Here is a 22,500-nt window from a genome sequence, read left to right as displayed (position 1 = left end):
CAGAGACATCCATTTCCCAGGTATATGCCCCCTACGCACTTTTGGTGGCGCAACTCGCACGAACAGTCCCACCTCGACCCCGTAAACAAGCTTTTTTGCCTCGAAGAGTTCGTCGGAGACGAAGAAGCAACCTTCAGTGCAAACGTAGCACTCTTTTGTGCAACCGCCCAAACAACGCCCCCTCTACCCTCTGTCGAAACACTCGGCATTGCTGCTCCCTAAGGTGAGCTTCTCCTCATAGGCAATTCCGCTCTTATCCGGTCACGTTTGTGTGCCCGAATTTCGCAAGGCAACCTCCATGGGACATGGAAAAGACTCGAGAAGAGAGCTCGCTCACGGGAGAGAGAAGCCAAGGAGACCACGAGAGTGCTGAGAGTGGGACAGCGCTGAATAGGCGGGAGAAGCCTGCGCGTATAAACGGAGATATATATCCAATTGCAACGAAGGAACGTGCCAAAGATCGAGAACAATGGCAGAAATGCTAGTAACGTGCACTTCGGGACCAACGCATCACCGGAAGACAACCGCCAAACATCGAAAGAGTCGCGATGCTCCGCAACCTACGTGCAAAGCGGTCGCACACCGGGTAAGGGAGTGAGAGCCCCAAACATAGCTGGGCGAGGCGCTCACTCCGCTCTTTAATATCTCGTTAATACCGCCAAGGAAATGGCACAAGCACACACACACAAGCATCCTCGGAAGAGGACAGTTCGAGTGACAGGTCAAATCCAAGAGTTCCGAAGACTACCTCCAGGAACAATCGGGAACAAGACCGATTACAAGTCGTCGAGTCTGTTACTGGGCGAACACGAGATGCGCACAGGAAATCGATCAGCCCTCACAATGGCCCAAGGCCAGAGATCGGACTGCTACGATTTACCCCAACAATCATCGTGCCACTCTTCGCAGAGAGGTGATAGACGCCAACGAGCCCGCGCATAGCAATCGAGGTGTAAAAAGGGCGTTGAAGGCAGGAAGCCTGGACGAAAGAGGCTACGAGGTCACCTCGAAGCGGTCTAAGAATCGGGCGCACTTGGGGCGACTACCAGTGCCAACCCCTTATCCCGCGGTGCGTCCGACACACAGAAATTTCCAAGGCGGCCAAGGAGCCTCCCCGCATAGCAATCGGGGTGTGAGGTTACGGATGCAGCATTGATAGCAATCGAGGTGTGAGGCGAAGGATGCAGAAGTGAGAGCCGAGGGATGTAGCAGAGATAGCAATCGGGGTGTGTGATGCAGAAGAGATAGCAATCGAGGTGTGCGGTGGGAAGGGCCCAGCAGCCAGAATGCATGAAGCGACGGATGAAGCAGTGATGACAACCGGGCTGTGAGGAGAGGAGGGATGCAGCCAAGAAAGCAATCAGGGCTCGAGGCAAGGGATGCATCAAGGATAGCAATCATGTTGTGAGGCGAGATTCCAAAGGCTAAACGTGAGAGGCTGCAGGGTCGACTCAGAGAGGTCTATGCATGTGAGAGGCTGAAAGCAAGGTCGACTCGGAGCGGTCTATGCATCGGGCGCGCTTGGGGCGACTACCAGTGCCAACCCCTTATCCCGCGACGCGTCCGACAAAGAGAACGTTCCAAGGCGGCAGAGGAGGTTACCAGCCGAAGGATGCAGTAGCAATAACAGGTATAGTTCCGCGGCGGCCGAGAAGACTCACCGCATAGGAATCGGGATGCGAGGCGAGGGATGCGGCGGGAAGGCCCCGACGGCTAAACGGAAGAGGCTGCAGGGCCGCCTCGGAATGGTCCAAGCATCGGATGCGATTGGGACGACTACCAGTGCCAACCCCTTATCCCGCGATGCGTCCGATACACAGATAGTTCCAAGGCGGCCGAGGAGCCTCACCGCATATCAATCGGGGTGCGAGGCGAGGGATGGGGCGGGAAGGCCCCAACGGCTAGACGGAAGAGGCTTCAGGGCCACCTCGGAATGGTCCAAGCATCGGACGCGCTTGGGGCGACTGCCAGTGCCAACCCCTTATCCCGCGATGCGTCCGATACACAGATGGTTCCAAGGCGGCCGAGGAGCCTCACCGCATAGCAATCGGGGGTGCGAGGCGAGGGATGGGGCGGGAAGGCCCCAACGGCTAGACGGAAGAGGCTTCAGGGCCGCCTAGGAATGGTCCAAGCATCGGACACGCTTGGGGCGACTACCAGTGACAGCCCCCTATCCCGCGATGCGTCCGATACGAAGATGGTTCCAAGGCGGCCGAGGAGCCTCACCGCATAGCAATCGGGGTGCGAGGTGGGGGATGCGGCGAGATGGCCCCAACGGCTAGACGGAAGAGGCCACAGGGCCGCGTCGGAATAGTCCAAGCATCGGACGCGCTTGGGGCGACTACCAGTGACAACCCCTTATCCCGCGATGCGTCCGATACGAAGATAGTTCCAAGGCGGCCGAGGAGCCTCACCGCATAGCAATCGGGGTGCGAGGTGGGGGATGCGGCGAGATGGCCCCAACGGCTAGACGGAAGAGGCTGCAGGGCCGCCTCGGAATAGTCCAAGCATCGGACGCGCTTGGGGCCACTACCAGTGACAACCCCTTATCCCGCGATGCGTCCGATACGAAGATAGTTCCAAGGCGGCCGAAGAGCCTCACCGCATAGCAATCGGGGTGCGAGGTGGGGGATGCGGCGAGATGGCCCCAACGGCTAGACGGAAGAGGCCACAGGGCCGCCTCGGAATAGTCCAAGCATCGGACGCGCTTGGGGCGACTACCAGTGACAACCCCTTATCCCGCGATGCGTCCGATACGAAGATAGTTCCCAGGCGGCCGAGGAGCCTCACCGCATAGCAATCGGGGTGCGAGGCGAGGGATGCGGCGAGATGGCCCCAAAGGCTAGACGGAAGAGGCTGCAGGGCTGCCTCGGAATAGTCCAAGCATCGGACGCGCTTGGGGCGACTACCACTGCCAACCCCTTATCCCGCGATGCGTCCGATACACAGATAGTTCCGAGGCGGCCGAGGAGGTGGGGGATGCAGCGAGATGGCCCCAACGGCTAGACGGAAGAGGCTGCAGGGCCGCCTCGGAATAGTCCAAGCATCGGACGCGCTTGGGGCGACTACCAGTGACAACCCCTTATCCCGCGATGCGTCCGATACACAGATAGTTCCGAGGCGGCCAAGGAGCCTCACCGCATAGCAATCGTGGTGCGAGGTGGGGGATGCGGCGAGATGGCCCCAACGGCTAGACGGAAGAGGCTGCAGGGCCGCCTCGGAATGGTCCAAGCATCGGATGCGCTTGGGGCGACTACCACTGCCAACCCCTTATCCCGCGATGCGTCCGATACACAGATAGTTCCAAGGCGGCCGAGGAGCCTCACAGCATAGCAATCAGGGTGCGAGGCGAGGGATGCGGCGAGAAAGCCCCAACGGCTAGAGGGAAGAGGCTTCAGGTCCGCCTCGGAATGGTCCAAGCATCGGACGCGCTTGGGGCGACTACCAGTGACAACCCCTTATCCCGCGACGCGTCCGATACACAGATAGTTCCAAGGCGGCCGAGGAGCCTCACCGCATAGCAATCGGGGTGCGAGGCGAGGGATGCGGCGAGAAGGACCCAACGGCTACACGGAAGAGGCTTCGGGGCCGCCTCGGAATGGTCCAAGCATCGGACGCGCTTGGGGCGACTACCAGTGACAACCCCTTATCCCGCGACGCGTCCGATACACAGATAGTTCCAAGGCGGCCGAGGAGCCTCACCGCATAGCAATCGGGGTGCGAGGCGAGGGATGCGGCGAGAAGGACCCAACGGCTAGACGGAAGAGGCTTCGGGGCCGCCTCGGAATGGTCCAAGCATCGGACGCGCTTGGGGCGACTACCAGTGACAACCCCTTATCCCGCGACGCGTCCGATACACAGATAGTTCCAAGGCGGCCGAGGAGCCTCACCGCATAGCAATCGGGGTGCGAGGCGAGGGATGCGGCGAGAAGGACCCAACGGCTAGACGGAAGAGGCTTCGGGTCCGCCTCGGAATGGTCCAAGCATCGGACGCGCTTGGGGCGACTACCAGTGACAACCCCTTATCCCGCGACGCGTCCGATACACAGATAGTTCCAAGGCGGCCGAGGAGCCTCACCGCATAGCAATCGGGGTGCGAGGCGAGGGATGCGGCGAGAAGGACCCAACGGCTAGACGGAAGAGGCTTCGGGTCCGCCTCGGAATGGTCCAAGCATCGGACGCGCTTGGGGCGACTACCAGTGACAACCCCTTATCCCGCGACGCGTCCGATACACAGATAGTTCCAAGGCGGCCGAGGAGCCTCACCGCATAGCAATCGGGGTGCGAGGCGAGGGATGCGGCGAGAAGGACCCAACGGCTAGACGGAAGAGGCTTCGGGTCCGCCTCGGAATGGTCCAAGCATCGGACGCGCTTGGGGCGACTACCAGTGACAACCCCTTATCCCGCGACGCGTCCGATACACAGATAGTTCCGAGGCGGCCGAGGAGCCTCACCGCATAGCAATCGGGGTGCGAGGCGAAGGATGCGGCGAGAAGGACCCAACGGCTAGACGGAAGAGGCTTCGGGTCCGCCTCGGAATGGTCCAAGCATCGGACGCGCTTGGGGCGACTACCAGTGACAACCCCTTATCCCGCGACGCGTCCGATACACAGATAGTTCCAAGGCGGCCGAGGAGCCTCACCGCATAGCAATCGGGGTGCGAGGCGAGGGATGCGGCGAGAAGGACCCAACGGCTAGACGGAAGAGGCTTCAGGGCCGCCTCGGAATGGTCCAAGCATCGAACGCGCTTGGGGCGACTACCAGTGACAACCCCTTATCCCGCGACGCGTCCGATACACAGATAGTTCCGAGGCGGCCGAGGAGCCTCACCGCATAGCAATCGGGGTGCGAGGCGAGGGATGCGGCGAGAAGGACCCAACGGCTAGACGGAAGAGGCTTCAGGGCCGCCTCGGAATGGTCCAAGCATCGGACGCGCTTGGGGCGACTACCAGTGACAACCCCTTATCCCGCGACGCGTCCGATACACAGATAGTTCCGAGGCGGCCGAGGAGCCTCACCGCATAGCAATCGGGGTGCGAGGCGAGGGATGCGGCGAGAAGGACCCAACGGCTAGACGGAAGAGGCTTCAGGGCCGCCTCGGAATGGTCCAAGCATCGGACGCGCTTGGGGCGACTACCAGTGACAACCCCTTATCCCGCGACGCGTCCGATACACAGATAGTTCCGAGGCGGCCGAGGAGCCTCACCGCATAGCAATCGGGGTGCGAGGCGAGGGATGCGGCGAGAAGGACCCAACGGCTAGACGGAAGAGGCTTCAGGGCCGCCTCGGAATGGTCCAAGCATCGGACGCGCTTGGGGCGACTACCGTTGCCAACCCCTTATCCCGCGATGCGTCTGATACACAGATAGTTCCGAGGCGGCCGAGGAGCCTCACCGCATAGCAATCGGGTTGCGAGGCAGATTATTGGGAAGGGAACCCCCTGGGATGCGGCTCAAGCAGTGCCCAAAGGGACTGGAATGCGGAATCACATCGAGAGACCCAAATGCTATACGAGGGCTCAAATCGAATTATCGATTTGGCCACGACATGGACGCATCGGAACGACTACCTTTGCCGAACCACTCGCAATTGCATCCATACCGAAACCAATAGACATTTCCGTTAGAGCCCTCGCATAGCATTCGGGAATCTCGCATGCCCCTCTAAATCGACCAATGCTGGCGCTCAATGAAAATCCGAGCGCTACCACCGTTCGAGCGCCAGCATTGGTCGAGTTAGAGGGGCACGGGGGAGAATGCTCCAGTCAACACCTCCCCTATATAAGTTATTTGTCCGATTCTCGCACAACCGTAGTCTGCCTCGTCGAATCAAACAACGGTCCCAGATTCCGACTTCCGTTCCGTAGAGACCCAAAAGCTAGATGGAGGCTCGCAAGAAAGAGAGTCGGCGCATAGCAATCGGGTTTCTCGAACGTTTAGGGACCGAGCTCACTTGCGGATAGGGCAAAATCCGCCAAGCAACCCAAAAGCTAGACGGGGGCTCGAATCGAATCGCCTAGGCGGCCACAACAACGACGTGTTGGATCGACTACCAGTGCCAAACCATTCAGCAAGACTAGTCTGTGTCGAGGCCGGATAGAGATTCTCAGAGAGCGCCCGCATAGCATTTAGGAGACCTGCCGCGTCCCTCACACTCGACAAATGGTGGTGCACGTTTATAAATCCGAGCGATCCCAACCCTTTCAAGCACCAACATCGGTCGAGATAGAGGGGCACGGAGGGGGCTGCGTGAGACAACACAGTCCCCTATATAAGTTATTTGTCCGATTCTCACACATCCGAAGAATGGTCATCAAATCGGACAACAGCCCAAACTTCCGACTTCCGTCCCAGAAAGCCCAAGAGCTATCTAAAACGTTCATGGCCGGAACTCGATCGCGGCTATACCAGTCCGCCAAGCAACCCAAAAGCTAGACTGGAGCTCTAGTCGAATCACCTCTGTGGCCATTGCAAGGACGTGTTGGAGCGACTACCATTGCCGAACCATTCCGCAGGTCGAGTCCATACCAAGGCCGCATAGAGATTCACGATGAGCTCCTGCATAGCAATCAGGAGACTTGCCGTGTCCATCACAATCGATAAATCCTGGTGCAAGATTTTTGCATCCGAGCGCTCCAACCAGTCGAGCACCAGCATCAATCGACATAAACGGGCACGGGGGGAGGATGCTCGAGAACACTACCTCCCCTATATAAGTTATTTGTCCGATTCTCAAGCAGCCGAAGTCTGGTCATCGAATCGGGTCAAAGACCACAACTTCCGACTTTACCCACAATGCAAGTCATCGAATCGAACATCGGCCCCCGAGTCGGACTCCATGCGTATGTCAGGTCATCGGACCCAAATTCCGCCTTCCTGCGCATGGCGGGCCATCAATATCAACTCGGTCATCGGACCCAAACTCCGCCTTTTTGCGTATGGCACGCCTTCAAATCGGTCATCGGACCCAAATTCCGCCTTCCTGTGCATGGCGGGCCATCAACATCAACTCGGTCATCGGACCCAAATTCCGCCTTTCTGCGCATGGCACGCCATCAACTCGGTCATCGGACCCAAATTCCGCCTTCCTGCGCATGGCAGGTCATCGGACACAAATTCAGACCTCGCCAATATGCCTACGTATCGAATCGGTCATCGGACCCAACTTCCGACTTCATCCATACTGTAGGGTCTTTGAGGTTGGCGCGGTGCGCTCAACCCAGGGAGTCGACCCATCGAAGCATACACCTCCCCTATATAAGCTATTTGTCCGATTCCCACACCTGTGTAGTTTGCACCTCTGACCAGGACATCGACCCCAACTTCCGAACTCGACTGCAACGACGGCACCAGCGCCTTGGTGCGCACCTTGCGACGCACAGTCCCAACATTCGCCTTCCTGCACATGGCAGGTCATCGGACCCAAATTCCGACCTCGCGAGTATGCCTACATATCGAATCGGTCATCGGACCCAACTTCCGACTTCATCCATACCGTAGGGTCTTTGAGGTTGGCGCGGTGCGCTCAACCCGGGGAGTCGACCCAACGAAGCATACACCTCCCCTATATAAGCTATTTGTCCGATTCCCACACCTGTGTAGTTTGCACCTCCGATCAAGACATCGACCCCAACTTCCGAACTCGCCTCCAACGACCGAACCAGCGCCTTGGTGCGCACCTTGCAACGCACAGTGCCAACATTCGCCTTCCTGCACGTGGCAGGTCATCGGACCCAAATTCCGACCTCGCGAGTATGCCTACATATCGAATTGGTCATCGGACCCAACTTCCGACTTCATCCATACCGTAGGGTCTTTGAGGTTGGCGCGGTGCGCTCAACCCGGGGAGTCGACCCAACGAAGCATACACCTCCCCTATATAAGCTATTTGTCCGATTCCCACACCTGTGTAGCTTGCACCTCCGATCAGGACATCGACCCCAACTTCCGAACTCGACTAAAAAGACCGCACCAGCGCCTTGGTGTGCACCTTGCAACGCACAGTGTCAACATTCGCCTTCCTGCACATGGCAGGTCATCGGACCCAAATTCCGACCTCATGAGCATACCTACTAATCGAATCGGTCATCGGACCCAACTTCCGACTTCATCCATACCGTAGGGTCTTTGAGGTTGGCGCGGTGCGCTCAACCTGGGGAGTCGACCCATCGAAGCATACACCTCCCCTATATAAGCTATTTGTCCGATTCCGACACCTGTGTAGTTTGCACCTCCGCTCAGGACATCGACCCCAACTTCCGAACTCGCCTGCAACGACCGAACCAGCGCCTTGGTGCGCACCAAAAGTGCGCACTTTTGGAGGGCACTTTTGTGCGCTCCAAAGGTGCGCACTTTTGGAGGGCACTTTTCTGCGCTCCAAAGGTGCGCACTTTTGGAGGGCACTTTTTGGAGGGCACTTTTCTGCGCTCCAAAGGTGCGCACTTTTGGAGGGCACTTTTTGGAGGGCACTTTTCTGCGCTCCAAAGGTGCGCACTTTTGGAGGGCACTTTTTGGAGGGCACTTTTCTGCGCTCCAAAGGTGCGCACTTTTGGAGGGCACTTTTTGGAGGGCACTTTTCTGCGCTCCAAAGGTGCGCACTTTTGGAGGGCACTTTTTGGAGGGCACTTTTCTGCGCTCCAAAGGTGCGCACTTTTGGAGGGCACTTTTTGGAGGGCACTTTTCTGCGCTCCAAAGGTGCGCACTTTTGGAGGGCACTTTTTGGAGGGCACTTTTCTGCGCTCCAAAGGTGCGCACTTTTGGAGGGCACTTTTTGGAGGGCACTTTTCTGCGCTCCAAAGGTGCGCACTTTTGGAGGGCACTTTTTGGAGGGCACTTTTCTGCGCTCCAAAGGTGCGCACTTTTGGAGGGCACTTTTGTGCACTCCAAAGGTGCGCACTTTTGGAGGGCACTTTTCCTGTGCTCCAAAGGTGCACACCTAGGTGAGCACCTTCGACCACACCTTGTAGCACACCAAACTCTGACTTTCGACTTCATCCGCAATGCAGGGTCTTTGAGGTTGGCGCAATGCGCACAACCAGGGGAGTCGACCCATCAAACCCAACACCTCCCCTATATAAGCTATTTGTCTGATTCTCATACATGCGTAGCCTGCAGGAGCAATTAGGACATCGACCCCAACTTTCGGCTTCTAAACGAAAACAAGGTCTTTGAGGTTGGTGTAATGCGAACAACTAGGGGAGTCAACCCATCAAACCCAACACCTCCCCTATATAAGCTATTTGTCTGATTCTCATACATGTGTAGTCTACAGGAGCAATTAGGACATCGACCCCAACTTTTGACTTCTTAACGAAAACAAGGTCTTTGAGGTTGACGTAATGCGCACAACCAGGGGAGTCGACCCATCAAACCCAACACCTCCCCTATATAAGCTATTTGTCCGATTCTCATACATGTGTAGCCTGCAGGAGCCATTAGGACATTGACCCCAACTTTTGACTTCTTAACGAAAACAAGGTCTTTGAGGTTGGCGTAATGCGCACAACCAAGGGAGTTGACCCATCAAACCCAACACCTCCCCTATATAAGCTATTTGTCTGATTCTCATACATGTGTAGCCTGCAACAACGATTAGGACATCCACCCCAACTTCTGAATTCGTCTGCGTTGACCGCACCAAAGGTGCACGCCTTGGTGCTCACCAAAATCCGACTTCCGACTTCTTCTGCTATGCGGGGTCTTTGAGGTTGGCGCAGTGCGCACAACCAGGGGAGTCAACCCACCGAATGCAACACCTCCCCTATATAAGCTATTTGTCTGATTCTCATACATGCGTAGACTGCAGCAATGATTAGGACATCCACCCCAACTTTTGACTTCTTAAACAAGACAGGGTCTTTGAAGTTGGTGCAGTGCACACAACCAGGGGAGTCGACCCATCAAACGCAACACCTCCCCTATATAAAGCTATTTGTCCGATTCTCATACGTGTAGTCTGCAGCAGCGATTAGGACATCGACCCCAACTTCCGAATTCGTTTGCATTGACCGCACCAAAGGTGCACGCCTTGGTGTGCACCCTGGAGTGCACTTTGGTGCTCACCTCGGTGCACACTTTGGTGTGCACCTCGGTGTGCACCAAAGGTGCGCACCTTGGAGCGCACCAAAGGTGTACACTTTGGAGCGCACCACATAGGGTCTTTGAGAGGTTGGCGCAGTGCGCACACCAAGGTGGGTGTTGAGGTGCGTGCCGAGGTGGGTGGGTGCTAGGGTGCGCTCCATGGTGGGTGCCAGGGTGGGTGCGTGCTAGGGTGGATTCCAAAGAGGGTCATAGGGTGGGTGCCAAGGTGGGTTGGTGATATAGTGGGTTCAAAGGTGGGTACTAGGGTGGGTTCCAAGGTGGGTCACAAGTTGGGTGCCAGGATGCGTGGGTGTTAGGTTGGGTGCCAAGGTGGGCTCCTGCGTGGGTGGGTGCTAGGGTGGGTTTCAAGGTGGACGCGAGGGCGGGTGCCAAGGTGGGTAACAAGTTGGGTGTTAGGATGGGTGAGTGCTAGAGTGGGTGCCAAGGTGGGTGGGTGCTAAGGTGGATGCCAAGGTGGTTCACAGGGTGGGTGGGTTCTAGGGTGAGTTCCAAGGTGGGTCACAGGTTCAGTGCTAGGGTGGGTGTCAAGGCGGGTGTCGAGGTGCCTGGGTGCTAGGGTGTGGATGCCAATGTGGGTCATAGGGTGGGTACTAGGGTGGGCTGCAATGTGGGTGCCAAGGTGGGTAACATGCTCGGTGGGTTCTAAATTGGGTGCCAGGGTGGGTGTGCACCCACCTTGCCCGAGGTGGGTGCCAAGGTGCCAGTGTGGGTGGGTGCTAAGGTGGATGCCAAGGTGGGTGAGAAGGTGGGTGATAGGTTGAGTGGTAGGATGGGTGGGTGCCAAGATGGGTCACAGGGTGGGTGCAAGGGTGGGTAGGTGCTAGGGTTGGTGTCAGGGTGGGTGGGTGCTAGGTTGGGTTCCAAGGTGGGTGCGAGGGTGAGTGTCAAGGTGGGTCACAGGTTAGGTGCTAGGATGGGTGAGTGCTAGGGTGCAAAGGTGCCAGGGTGGGTGCTAGGATGGGTCGATGCTAGGGTGAGTGGCAAGGTGGGTCCACAAGTGTCAAGGTGGGTGCCGAGGTGGGTGCCAAGTCGGCGACTGCTATGGTGGATGCCAAGGTGGGTCACGGGGTGGGTGCCAAGTTGCTAGGTTGGGTTCCAAGGTGGGTGCCAACGTGGGTGCTAGGGTGCGTGGGTTAAAGGGTGTGTCACAACGTGGGTGCCAGGATGGGTGCGCACCCACACTGGCCAAGACGGGTGCGGGTGCAAGGTTGGGTTCCAAGCCCGGTCACAGGCTGGGTGCTAGGATGGGTGGGTGCCAAGGTGGGCACCAGGGTGGGTGCACCCACCCTGGCCAAGGTGGGTCACGGGGTGGGTCCTAGGGTGGGTAACGGGGTGGGTACTAAGGTGCGTGCCAAGGTGGGTCATAGGGTGGGTGCCAAGGTGGGCACCAGGGTGGGTGTGCACCAACCCTAGCCAGGGTAGGTCACGGGGTGGTTGTCGGGGTGGGCGTCAAGGAGCCAAGGTGGGTGGCAAGTAGCCAAGTTGCGTGCCAAGGTGGGTGTCGGGGTGGGTGCCAAGGATCCAAGGTGGGTGCCAAGGAACCAAGGTGGGTGTCTGGGTGGGTGCCGAGGTGGGAGCCAGGGTGGGTCCCAAGGTGAGTGCAAAGGTGGGTGCCAGGGTCAAGGTGAGTGCCAATGTGGGTTCCAAGGTGCCAGGGTCAGGGTGAGTGCCAATGTGGGTTCAAAGGTGCTAAGTTGGGTGCGAGGTTGGGTGCGAGGGTGGGTGGGTGCCAAGGTGTGCTAGGTGGAAGCCCGGGTGGGTCGGCATCCCATGGGTGTCGAGTTGGGTGCCTGATGGGTGCTTCTTGTCAAGTTTTAGTCGTCGGGACTCATTTCGAGCCTTAGAGGTCGTTTCTTGTCCGGTTGCCCTGTCTTCGACCTGGGAACCCAATTTTGGTCCTCGGGTCCCATTTTTTTTTGTCTCGCATCCCACTTTTGGCCTGTGGCCTTTTCGGGGTCGATTCTCGTTTTGGGCATCAGAGCATGTTTCTTCTCCTAAAACCCAATATTTGTTTATTAAGTCTCGGAACACATTTTTGTTCTCGTGGACCCATCATGGGTCTTGGAACGCATTTGTGGTCCTTGGGTCCCATTTTGCATCCCGAAACTTGTGTTTTGGTGCTTGATCCCTATTTTGGGTGCCCACCTTGCACCAAGTGCGCACCCGGGGCAAACCGAGCGCCTTGGTGCACCGGGGCAAGATCGAGCGTGCACCCGAGGCGCCCCGAACATGCACCAAGGTGCACTCGGCCCACATGTGAGCGCAGGTCGTTGCGCCCGAGGTGGTGTGTGGGCACCGCGTTGCAGACGGGACACTGCACGCACACGACGCCCCCTCCAGGTGCACGCACGTAGGCCGGGCCGGGTGCACACCCGACGCCCTAGCAAGGTGCGCGCACCCGGGCAGGGCTCACACTTGGCGAACGGGGCGCACTTCGCGAGGGAGGGTGTGCACCTCGACGGGGGTGGGTGGCCGGGGTGGATTCGCACGTGGGTCGCGGTTTGCTAAGTACACACTGCGACAAGCTCATAACGGGTGCGATCATACCAGCGTTAGTGCACCGGATCCCATCAGAACTCCGCAGTTAAGCGCGCTTGGGCCGGAGTAGTACTGGGATGGGTGACCTCCCGGGAAGTCCCGGTGTTGCACCCTTTTTTAGTTTTTCGCCGGGCGTCGCAATGCTATTTGAATAAACCTTTTGCCCGTTTGCGTTCTCGTCGGGGCCGGGCCGGGCCGGGGTGCGCTGCCCGCACTACCGCGCGCGCGGGGGCGACACCGAGCGCGCACCCGAGGCGCCCCGAGCACACAGGCCACGGTGCAACCCGGGCGTTGTGCGCGCACCCCGGTGCGCCCGAGGTGCTGCGCGCGCACCCAGGTGAAATCGGTGTGCACCTCGGCCAGTGCGCGCTCGGTCGAGTCGCGCACGTTGGCCAAGGTGCACGGTGATGTTTCTTACTCTAAGGTTCCGCACCAGACGCCCGGGACAGGTGAGCGAAGCTGGGCGGGGCCGGGTGCGCGGCCGGGGCAGGTGCACGCAGCTGGAGAGAGCTTTGGAGCACACTTCGGAGCGCACCAATGATGCGCTCCATTCAAAAGTTTCCTGAAAAGGCAAAAAAAGTTGAGATTATAGAATTTCCCACTTGAGAGATTGTAAAAAAAAAAAATTTAAAATGAAGGAAACGCGGGTGCCAAGGTGTGCGCAGCCCAGCCAAGGTGTGCGCACCAAGGCGCCCACCCTGGCGAAGGTGCACGCAAGGTGCGCACCCGAGGCAAACCGGACAATTAACCCAACTTTCGACTTCGCGCGCACCTTGGAGCGCACTTCGGAGCGCTCCTTGGTGCGCACCAATCTTGGGCACCTCGGAGTGCACCATGGCGCCCACCAAGGTGCGCACCCGGGGCAAACCGAGCTCCGACTTCGTGCGCACCTTGGAGCGCACGAAAGGTGCGCACCATGGCGCCCACCAAGGTGCGCAGCCCAGCCAAGGCGTGCGCATCAAGGTGCGCACCCTGGCGAAGGTGCGCACCCGGGGCAAACCGAGCTCCGACTTCGTGCGCACCTTGGAGCGCACAAAAGGTGCGCAACCCAGCCAAGGTGTGCGCACCCCGGTCAAACCGAGCTCCGAATCGTGCGCACCAGAGGTGCACGCCATCGTGCGCACCTTGGAGCACACTTCGGAGCCCTCCTTGGTGCGCGCCGATGTTGCGCACCTCGGAGCGCACCCGGGGAAAACAATGCAATTAACCCGACTTTCGACTTCGTGGGCACCTCGGAGCGCTCTCGGGTTCGCACCTCGGAGCACACCGAGGTGCGCACCTTTGATGCGCTGCCTTCACCAATTTCCAGAAAAGGCAAGAAAACATTGAGAAGGTGTGCGCACCGAGGTGCCCACCCTGGCGAAGGTGCACGCGAGGTGCGCACCCGGGGCAAACCGGGCTCCGACTTCGTGCACGCCGCACCTTGGAGCACACTTCGGAGCGCTCCTTGGTGCGCACCAGGGCGCGCAACCCAGCCGAGGTGCCCACCCCGGCGAAGGTGCACGCGAGGTGCGCACCCGGGGCAAACCGGGGTCCGACTTCGTGCACGCCGCACCTTGGAGCACACATCGGGGCGCTCCCGGGTTCGCACCGGCGTTGCGCACCGTGGTGGGCACCTCGGAGCACACCAAGGTGGGCAGCGAGGTGCGCACCTTTGATGCGATGCCTTCACTAATTTCCATAAAAGGCAAAAAAAAAACGAGATTTTAAAATTTCCGTTTTGAAAGATAGTGAGAAAAAGGGAATGCTGGTGCCATCTTGAGCCCGCCCTGGTGCGCAGCCCAGCCAAGGTGTGCGCACCAAGGTGCCCACCCTGGCGAAGGTGCGCGCCCGGGCAATTAACCCAACTTCCAACTTCGCGCGCGCCAGGGTGGGAGCGCACCCAACAACCGGGCCTGGGAAGAGCCAATGCGAGAAACCCCACCAAACGCTCTGACAAAAAAAGAGGGGGCGCTCCAGTAACCCCGCTTCGGAGCGCACCCTGGGCAAACCCAGCCAAGGTGCCCACCCCGGCCAAGGTGCAGGCGAGGTGCGCACCCGGGGCAAACCGGGCTCCGACAACGTGCACGCCGCACCTTGGAGCACACTTCGTAGCGCTCCCGGGTGCGCACCTCAGAGCACACCAAGGTGGGCAGCGAGGTGCGCACCTTTGATGCGCTGCCTTCACTAATTTCCAGAAAAGGCAAAAAAAAAAGGAGATTTTAAAATTTCCGTTTTGAAAGATAGTGAAAAAAACGGAACGCGCGTGCCATCTTGAGCCCGCCCTGGTGCGCAGCCCAGGTAAGGTGCCCACCCTGGCAAAGGTGCGCACCCGGGCAATTAACCCTACTTCCGACTTCGTGCGCGCCAGGGTGGCAACCGGGCCTCGGAAGAGCCAATGCGAGAAACCCCACCAAACGCTCCGACAAAAAAAGAGGCGGCGCTCCAATAACCCCGCTTCGGAGCGCAGCCGGGGCAAACCCAGCCAAGGTGCCCACCCCGACGAAGGTGCACGCGAGGTGCGCACCCGGGGCAAACCGGGCTCCGACAACGTGCACGCAGCACCTTGGAGCACACTTCGAAGCACTCCCGGGTGCCCACCGGCGTTGCGCACCGTGGTGGGCAGCGAGGTGCGCACCTTTGATGCGCTGCCTTCACTAATTTCCAGAAAAAGGCAAAAAAAAATGAGATTTTAAAATTTCCGTTTTGAAAGATAGTGAAAAAAAAGGAACGCGGGTGCCATCTTGAGCCCGCCCTGGTGCGCAGCCCAGGCAAGGCATGCGCACCAAGGTGCCCACCCGAGGTGCACACCCGGGGCAAACCGGGCTCCGACTTCGTGCAGGCCGCACCTTGGAGCACACTTCGGAGCGCTCCTTGGTGCGCACCATGGTGCCCACCAGGGCGCGCAACCCAGCCAAGGTCTGCACACCAAGGTGCCCACCCCGGCGAAGGTGCACGCGAGGTGCGCACCCGGGGCAAACCGGGCTCCGACTTCGTGCACGCCATGGTGCCCACCGCGGCGAAGGTGCACGCGAGGTGCGCACCCGGGGCAAACCGGGCTCCGACTTCGTGCACGCCGCACCTTGGAGCACACTTCGGAGCGCTCCTTGGTGCGCACCATGGTGCCCACCAGGGCGCGCAACCCAGCCAAGGTGTGCGCACCAAGGTGCACGCGAGGTGCGCACCCGGGGCAAACCGGGGTCCGACTTCGTGCACGCCGCACCTTGGAGCACACATCGGAGCGCTCCCAGGTTCGCACCAGCGTTGCGCACCTTTGATGCGCTGCCTTCACTAATTTCCAGAAAAGGCAAAAAAAAACGATATTTTAAAATTTCCGTTCTGAAAGATAGTGAAAAAAACGGAACGCGGGTGCCATCTTGAGCCCTTCCTGGTGCGCAGCCCAGGCAAGTTGTGCGCACCAAGGTGCCCACCCTGGCGGAGGTGCGCGCCCGGGGCAAACCGGGCTCCGACTTCGTGCACTGCATGGTGCCCACCAAGGCGCGCAACCCAGCCAAGGTGCCCACCGCAGCGAAGGTGCACGCGAGGTGCACACCCGGGGCAAACCGGGCTCCGACTTCGTGCACGCCGCACCTTGGAGCACACTTCAGAGCGCTCCTTGGTGCGCACCAGGGCGCGCAACCCAGCCGAGGTGCCCACCCCGGCGAAGGTGCACGCGAGGTGCGCACCCGGGGCAAACCGGGCTCCGACTTCGTGCACGCCATGGTGCCCACCGCGGCGAAGGTGCGCACCCGGGGCAAACCGGGCTCCGACTTCGTGCACGCCGCACCTTGGAGCACACTTCGGAGCGCTCCTTGGTGCGCACCATGGTGCCCACCAGGCCGCGCAACCCAGCCAAGGTGTGCGCACCAAGGTGCACGCGAGGTGCGCACCCGGGGCAAACCGGGGTCCGACTTCGTGCACGCCGCACCTTGGAGCACACATCGGGGCGCTCCCGGGTTCGCACCGGCGTTGCGCACCGTGGTGGGCACCTCGGAGCACACCAAGGTGGGCAGCGAGGTGCGCACCTTTGATGCGATGCCTTCACTAATTTCCATAAAAGGCAAAAAAAAAACGAGATTTTAAAATTTCCGTTTTGAAAGATAGTGAGAAAAAGGGAATGCTGGTGCCATCTTGAGCCCGCCCTGGTGCGCAGCCCAGCCAAGGTTTGCGCACCAAGGTGCCCACCCTGGCGAAGGTGCGCGCCCGGGCAATTAACCCAACTTCCAACTTCGCGCGCGCCAGGGTGGGAGCGCACCCAACAACCGGGCCTGGGAAGAGCCAATGCGAGAAACCCCACCAAACTCTCTGACAAAAAAAGAGGGGGCGCTCCAGTAACCCCGCTTCGGAGCGCACCCTGGGCAAACCCAGCCAAGGTGCCCACCCCGGCCAAGGTGCAGGCGAGGTGCGCACCCGGGGCAAACCGGGCTCCGACAACGTGCACGCCGCACCTTGGAGCACACTTCGTAGCGCTCCCGGGTGCGCACCTCAGAGCACACCAAGGTGGGCAGCGAGGTGCGCACCTTTGATGCGCTGCCTTCACTAATTTCCAGAAAAGGCAAAAAAAAAAGGAGATTTTAAAATTTCCGTTTTGAAAGATAGTGAAAAAAACGGAACGCGCGTGCCATCTTGAGCCCGCCCTGGTGCGCAGCCCAGGTAAGGTGCCACCCTGGCAAAGGTGCGCACCCGGGCAATTAACCCTACTTCCGACTTCGTGCGCGCCAGGGTGGCAACCGGGCCTCGGAAGAGCCAATGCGAGAAACCCCACCAAACGCTCCGACAAAAAAAGAGGCGGCGCTCCAATAACCCCGCTTCGGAGCGCAGCCGGGGCAAACCAAGCCAAGGTGCCCACCCCGACGAAGGTGCACGCGAGGTGCGCACCCGGGGCAAACCGGGCTCCGACAACGTGCACGCAACACCTTGGAGCACACTTCGAAGCACTCCCGGGTGCCCACCGGCGTTGCGCACCGTGGTGGGCAGCGAGGTGCGCACCTTTGATGCGCTGCCTTCACTAATTTCCAGAAAAAGGCAAAAAAAAATGAGATTTTAAAATTTCCGTTTTGAAAGATAGTGAAAAAAAAGGAACGCGGGTGCCATCTTGAGCCCGCCCTGGTGCGCAGCCCAGGCAAGGCATGCGCACCAAGGTGCCCACCCGAGGTGCACACCCGGGGCAAACCGGGCTCCGACTTCGTGCAGGCCGCACCTTGGAGCACACTTCGGAGCGCTCCTTGGTGCGCACCATGGTGCCCACCAGGGCGCACCCGGGGCAAACCGGGCTCCGACTTTGTGCACGCCGCACCTTGGAGCACACATCGGAGCGCTCCCAGGTTCGCACCAGCGTTGCGCACCTTTGATGCGCTGCCTTCACTAATTTCCAGAAAAGGCAAAAAAAAACGATATTTTAAAATTTCCGTTCTGAAAGATAGTGAAAAAAACGGAACGCGGGTGCCATCTTGAGCCCTTCCTGGTGCGCAGCCCAGGCAAGTTGTGCGCACCAAGGTGCCCACCCTGGCGGAGGTGCGCGCCCGGGGCAAACCGGGCTCCGACTTCGTGCACTGCATGGTGCCCACCAAGGCGCGCAACCCAGCCAAGGTGCCCACCGCAGCGAAGGTGCACGCGAGGTGCGCACCCGAGGTGCACACCCGGGGCAAACCGGGCTCCGACTTCGTGCACGCCGCACCTTGGAGCACACTTCAGAGCGCTCCTTGGTACGCACCAGGGCGCGCAACCCAGCCAAGGTGCTCACCCCGGCGAAGGTGCACGCGAGGTGCGCACCCGGGGCAAACCGGGCTCGGACTTCGTGCACGCCGCACCTTGGAGCACACATCGGAGCGCTCCCGGGTTCGCACCAGCATTGCGCACCTTTGATGCGCTGCCTTCACTAATTTCCAAAAAAGGCAAAAAAAAGAAAAAAATGAGATTTTAAAATTTCCGTTTTGAAAGATAGTGAAAAAAACGGAACGCGGGTGCCATCTTGAGCCCGCCCTGGTGTGCAGCCCAGGCAAGTTGTGCGCACCAAGGCACCCACCCTGGCCAAGGTGGGTCACGGGGTGGGTCCTAGGGTGGGTAACGGGGTGGGTACTAAGGTGCGTGCCAAGGTGGGTCATAGGGTGGGTGCCAAGGTGGGCACCAGGGTGGGTGTGCACCAACCCTAGCCAGGGTAGGTCACGGGGTGGTTGTCGGGGTGGGCGTCAAGGAGCCAAGATGGGTGGCAAGTAGCCAAGTTGCGTGCCAAGGTGGGTGTCGGGGTGGGTGCCAAGGATCCAAGGTGGGTGCCAAGGAACCAAGGTGGGTGTCTGGGTGGGTGCCGAGGTGGGAGCCAGGGTGGGTCCCAAGGTGAGTGCAAAGGTGGGTGCCAGGGTCAAGGTGAGTGCCAATGTGGGTTCCAAGGTGCCAGGGTCAGGGTGAGTGCCAATGTGGGTTCAAAGGTGCTAAGTTGGGTGCGAGGTTGGGTGCGAGGGTGGGTGGGTGCCAAGGTGTGCTAGGTGGAAGCCCGGGTGGGTCGGCATCCCATGGGTGTCGAGTTGGGTGCCTGATGGGTGCTTCTTGTCAAGTTTTAGTCGTCGGGACTCATTTCGAGCCTTAGAGGTCGTTTCTTGTCCGGTTGCCCTGTCTTCGACCTGGGAACCCAATTTTGGTCCTCGGGTCCCATTTTTTTTTGTCTCGCATCCCACTTTTGGCCTGTGGCCTTTTCGGGGTCGATTCTCGTTTTGGGCATCAGAGCATGTTTCTTCTCCTAAAACCCAATATTTGTTTATTAAGTCTCGGAACACATTTTTGTTCTCGTGGACCCATCATGGGTCTTGGAACGCATTTGTGGTCCTTGGGTCCCATTTTGCATCCCGAAACTTGTGTTTTGGTGCTTGATCCCTATTTTGGGTGCCCACCTTGCACCAAGTGCGCACCCGGGGCAAACCGAGCGCCTTGGTGCACCGGGGCAAGATCGAGCGTGCACCCGAGGCGCCCCGAACATGCACCAAGGTGCACTCGGCCCACATGTGAGCGCAGGTCGTTGCGCCCGAGGTGGTGTGTGGGCACCGCGTTGCAGACGGGACACTGCACGCACACGACGCCCCCTCCAGGTGCACGCACGTAGGCCGGGCCGGGTGCACACCCGACGCCCTAGCAAGGTGCGCGCACCCGGGCAGGGCTCACACTTGGCGAACGGGGCGCACTTCGCGAGGGAGGGTGTGCACCTCGACGGGGGTGGGTGGCCGGGGTGGATTCGCACGTGGGTCGCGGTTTGCTAAGTACACACTGCGACAAGCTCATAACGGGTGCGATCATACCAGCGTTAGTGCACCGGATCCCATCAGAACTCCGCAGTTAAGCGCGCTTGGGCCGGAGTAGTACTGGGATGGGTGACCTCCCGGGAAGTCCCGGTGTTGCACCCTTTTTTAGTTTTTCGCCGGGCGTCGCAATGCTATTTGAATAAACCTTTTGCCCGTTTGCGTTCTCGTCGGGGCCGGGCCGGGCCGGGGTGCGCTGCCCGCACTACCGCGCGCGCGGGGGCGACACCGAGCGCGCACCCGAGGCGCCCCGAGCACACAGGCCACGGTGCAACCCGGGCGTTGTGCGCGCACCCCGGTGCGCCCGAGGTGCTGCGCGCGCACCCAGGTGAAATCGGTGTGCACCTCGGCCAGTGCGCGCTCGGTCGAGTCGCGCACGTTGGCCAAGGTGCACGGTGATGTTTCTTACTCTAAGGTTCCGCACCAGACGCCCGGGACAGGTGAGCGAAGCTGGGCGGGGCCGGGTGCGCGGCCGGGGCAGGTGCACGCAGCTGGAGAGAGCTTTGGAGCACACTTCGGAGCGCACCAATGATGCGCTCCATTCAAAAGTTTCCTGAAAAGGCAAAAAAAGTTGAGATTATAGAATTTCCCACTTGAGAGATTGTAAAAAAAAAAAATTTAAAATGAAGGAAACGCGGGTGCCAAGGTGTGCGCAGCCCAGCCAAGGTGTGCGCACCAAGGCGCCCACCCTGGCGAAGGTGCACGCAAGGTGCGCACCCGAGGCAAACCGGACAATTAACCCAACTTTCGACTTCGCGCGCACCTTGGAGCGCACTTCGGAGCGCTCCTTGGTGCGCACCAATCTTGGGCACCTCGGAGTGCACCATGGCGCCCACCAAGGTGCGCACCCGGGGCAAACCGAGCTCCGACTTCGTGCGCACCTTGGAGCGCACGAAAGGTGCGCACCATGGCGCCCACCAAGGTGCGCAGCCCAGCCAAGGCGTGCGCATCAAGGTGCGCACCCTGGCGAAGGTGCGCACCCGGGGCAAACCGAGCTCCGACTTCGTGCGCACCTTGGAGCGCACAAAAGGTGCGCAACCCAGCCAAGGTGTGCGCACCCCGGTCAAACCGAGCTCCGAATCGTGCGCACCAGAGGTGCACGCCATCGTGCGCACCTTGGAGCACACTTCGGAGCCCTCCTTGGTGCGCGCCGATGTTGCGCACCTCGGAGCGCACCCGGGGAAAACAATGCAATTAACCCGACTTTCGACTTCGTGGGCACCTCGGAGCGCTCTCGGGTTCGCACCTCGGAGCACACCGAGGTGCCCACCCTGGCGAAGGTGCACGCGAGGTGCGCACCCGGGGCAAACCGGGCTCCGACTTCGTGCACGCCGCACCTTGGAGCACACTTCGGAGCGCTCCTTGGTGCGCACCAGGGCGCGCAACCCAGCCGAGGTGCCCACCCCGGCGAAGGTGCACGCGAGGTGCGCACCCGGGGCAAACCGGGCTCCGACTTCGTGCACGCCATGGTGCCCACCGCGGCGAAGGTGCACGCGAGGTGCGCACCCGGGGCAAACCGGGCTCCGACTTCGTGCACGCCGCACCTTGGAGCACACTTCGGAGCGCTCCTTGGTGCGCACCATGGTGCCCACCAGGGCGCGCAACCCCGCCGAAGGTGCACGCGAGGTGCGCACCCGGGGCAAACCGGGCTCCGACTTCGTGCACGCCGCACCTTGGAGCACACTTCGGAGCGCTCCTTGGTGCGCACCATGGTGCCCACCAGGGCGCGCAACCCCGCCGAAGGTGCACGCGAGGTGCGCACCCGGGGCAAACCGGGCTCCGACTTCGTGCACGCCATGGTGCGCACCGCGGCGAAGGTGCGCACCCGGGGCAAACCGGGCTCCGACTTCGTGCACGCCGCACCTTGGAGCACACTTCGGAGCGCTCCTTGGTGCGCACCAGGGCGCGCAACCCAGCCGAGGTGCCCACCCCGGCGAAGGTGCACGCGAGGTGCGTACCCGGGGCAAACCGGGCTCCGACTTCGTGCACGCCGCACCTTGGAGCACACTTCGGAGCGCTCCTTGGTGCGCACCATGGTGCCCACCAGGCCGCGCAACCCAGCCAAGGTGTGCGCACCAAGGTGCACGCGAGGTGCGCACCCGGGGCAAACCGGGGTCCGACTTCGTGCACGCCGCACCTTGGAGCACACATCGGGGCGCTCCCGGGTTCGCACCGGCGTTGCGCACCGTGGTGGGCACCTCGGAGCACACCAAGGTGGGCAGCGAGGTGCGCACCTTTGATGCGATGCCTTCACTAATTTCCATAAAAGGCAAAAAAAAAACGAGATTTTAAAATTTCCGTTTTGAAAGATAGTGAGAAAAAGGGAATGCTGGTGCCATCTTGAGCCCGCCCTGGTGCGCAGCCCAGCCAAGGTGTGCGCACCAAGGTGCCCACCCTGGCGAAGGTGCGCGCCCGGGCAATTAACCCAACTTCCAACTTCGCGCGCGCCAGGGTGGGAGCGCACCCAACAACCGGGCCTGGGAAGAGCCAATGCGAGAAACCCCACCAAACGCTCTGACAAAAAAAGAGGGGGCGCTCCAGTAACCCCGCTTCGGAGCGCACCCTGGGCAAACCCAGCCAAGGTGCCCACCCCGGCC

General features: G+C 60.2%; 2 non-coding genes across 2 annotated transcripts; both read left to right on the top strand.

Annotated features, from left to right (window-relative positions):
- Positions 1-12,633: 12,633 nt before the first annotated feature.
- LOC131862776 (5S ribosomal RNA) lies at positions 12,634-12,752 on the top strand. Its single transcript, XR_009361713.1, has one exon. It is a non-coding gene; the product is annotated as a 5S ribosomal RNA (ribosomal RNA).
- A 7,137-nt stretch (positions 12,753-19,889) lies between these two features.
- On the top strand, positions 19,890-20,008 carry LOC131862774 (5S ribosomal RNA). The gene has a single exon (XR_009361711.1). It is a non-coding gene; the product is annotated as a 5S ribosomal RNA (ribosomal RNA).
- Positions 20,009-22,500: the final 2,492 nt, after the last annotated feature.

This window comes from Cryptomeria japonica, unplaced genomic scaffold (assembly GCF_030272615.1).
Source record: "Cryptomeria japonica unplaced genomic scaffold, Sugi_1.0 HiC_scaffold_51, whole genome shotgun sequence".
Classification (NCBI taxonomy): Eukaryota; Viridiplantae; Streptophyta; class Pinopsida; order Cupressales; family Cupressaceae; genus Cryptomeria; species Cryptomeria japonica.
This window is presented reverse-complemented; position numbering and strand designations above follow the sequence as displayed.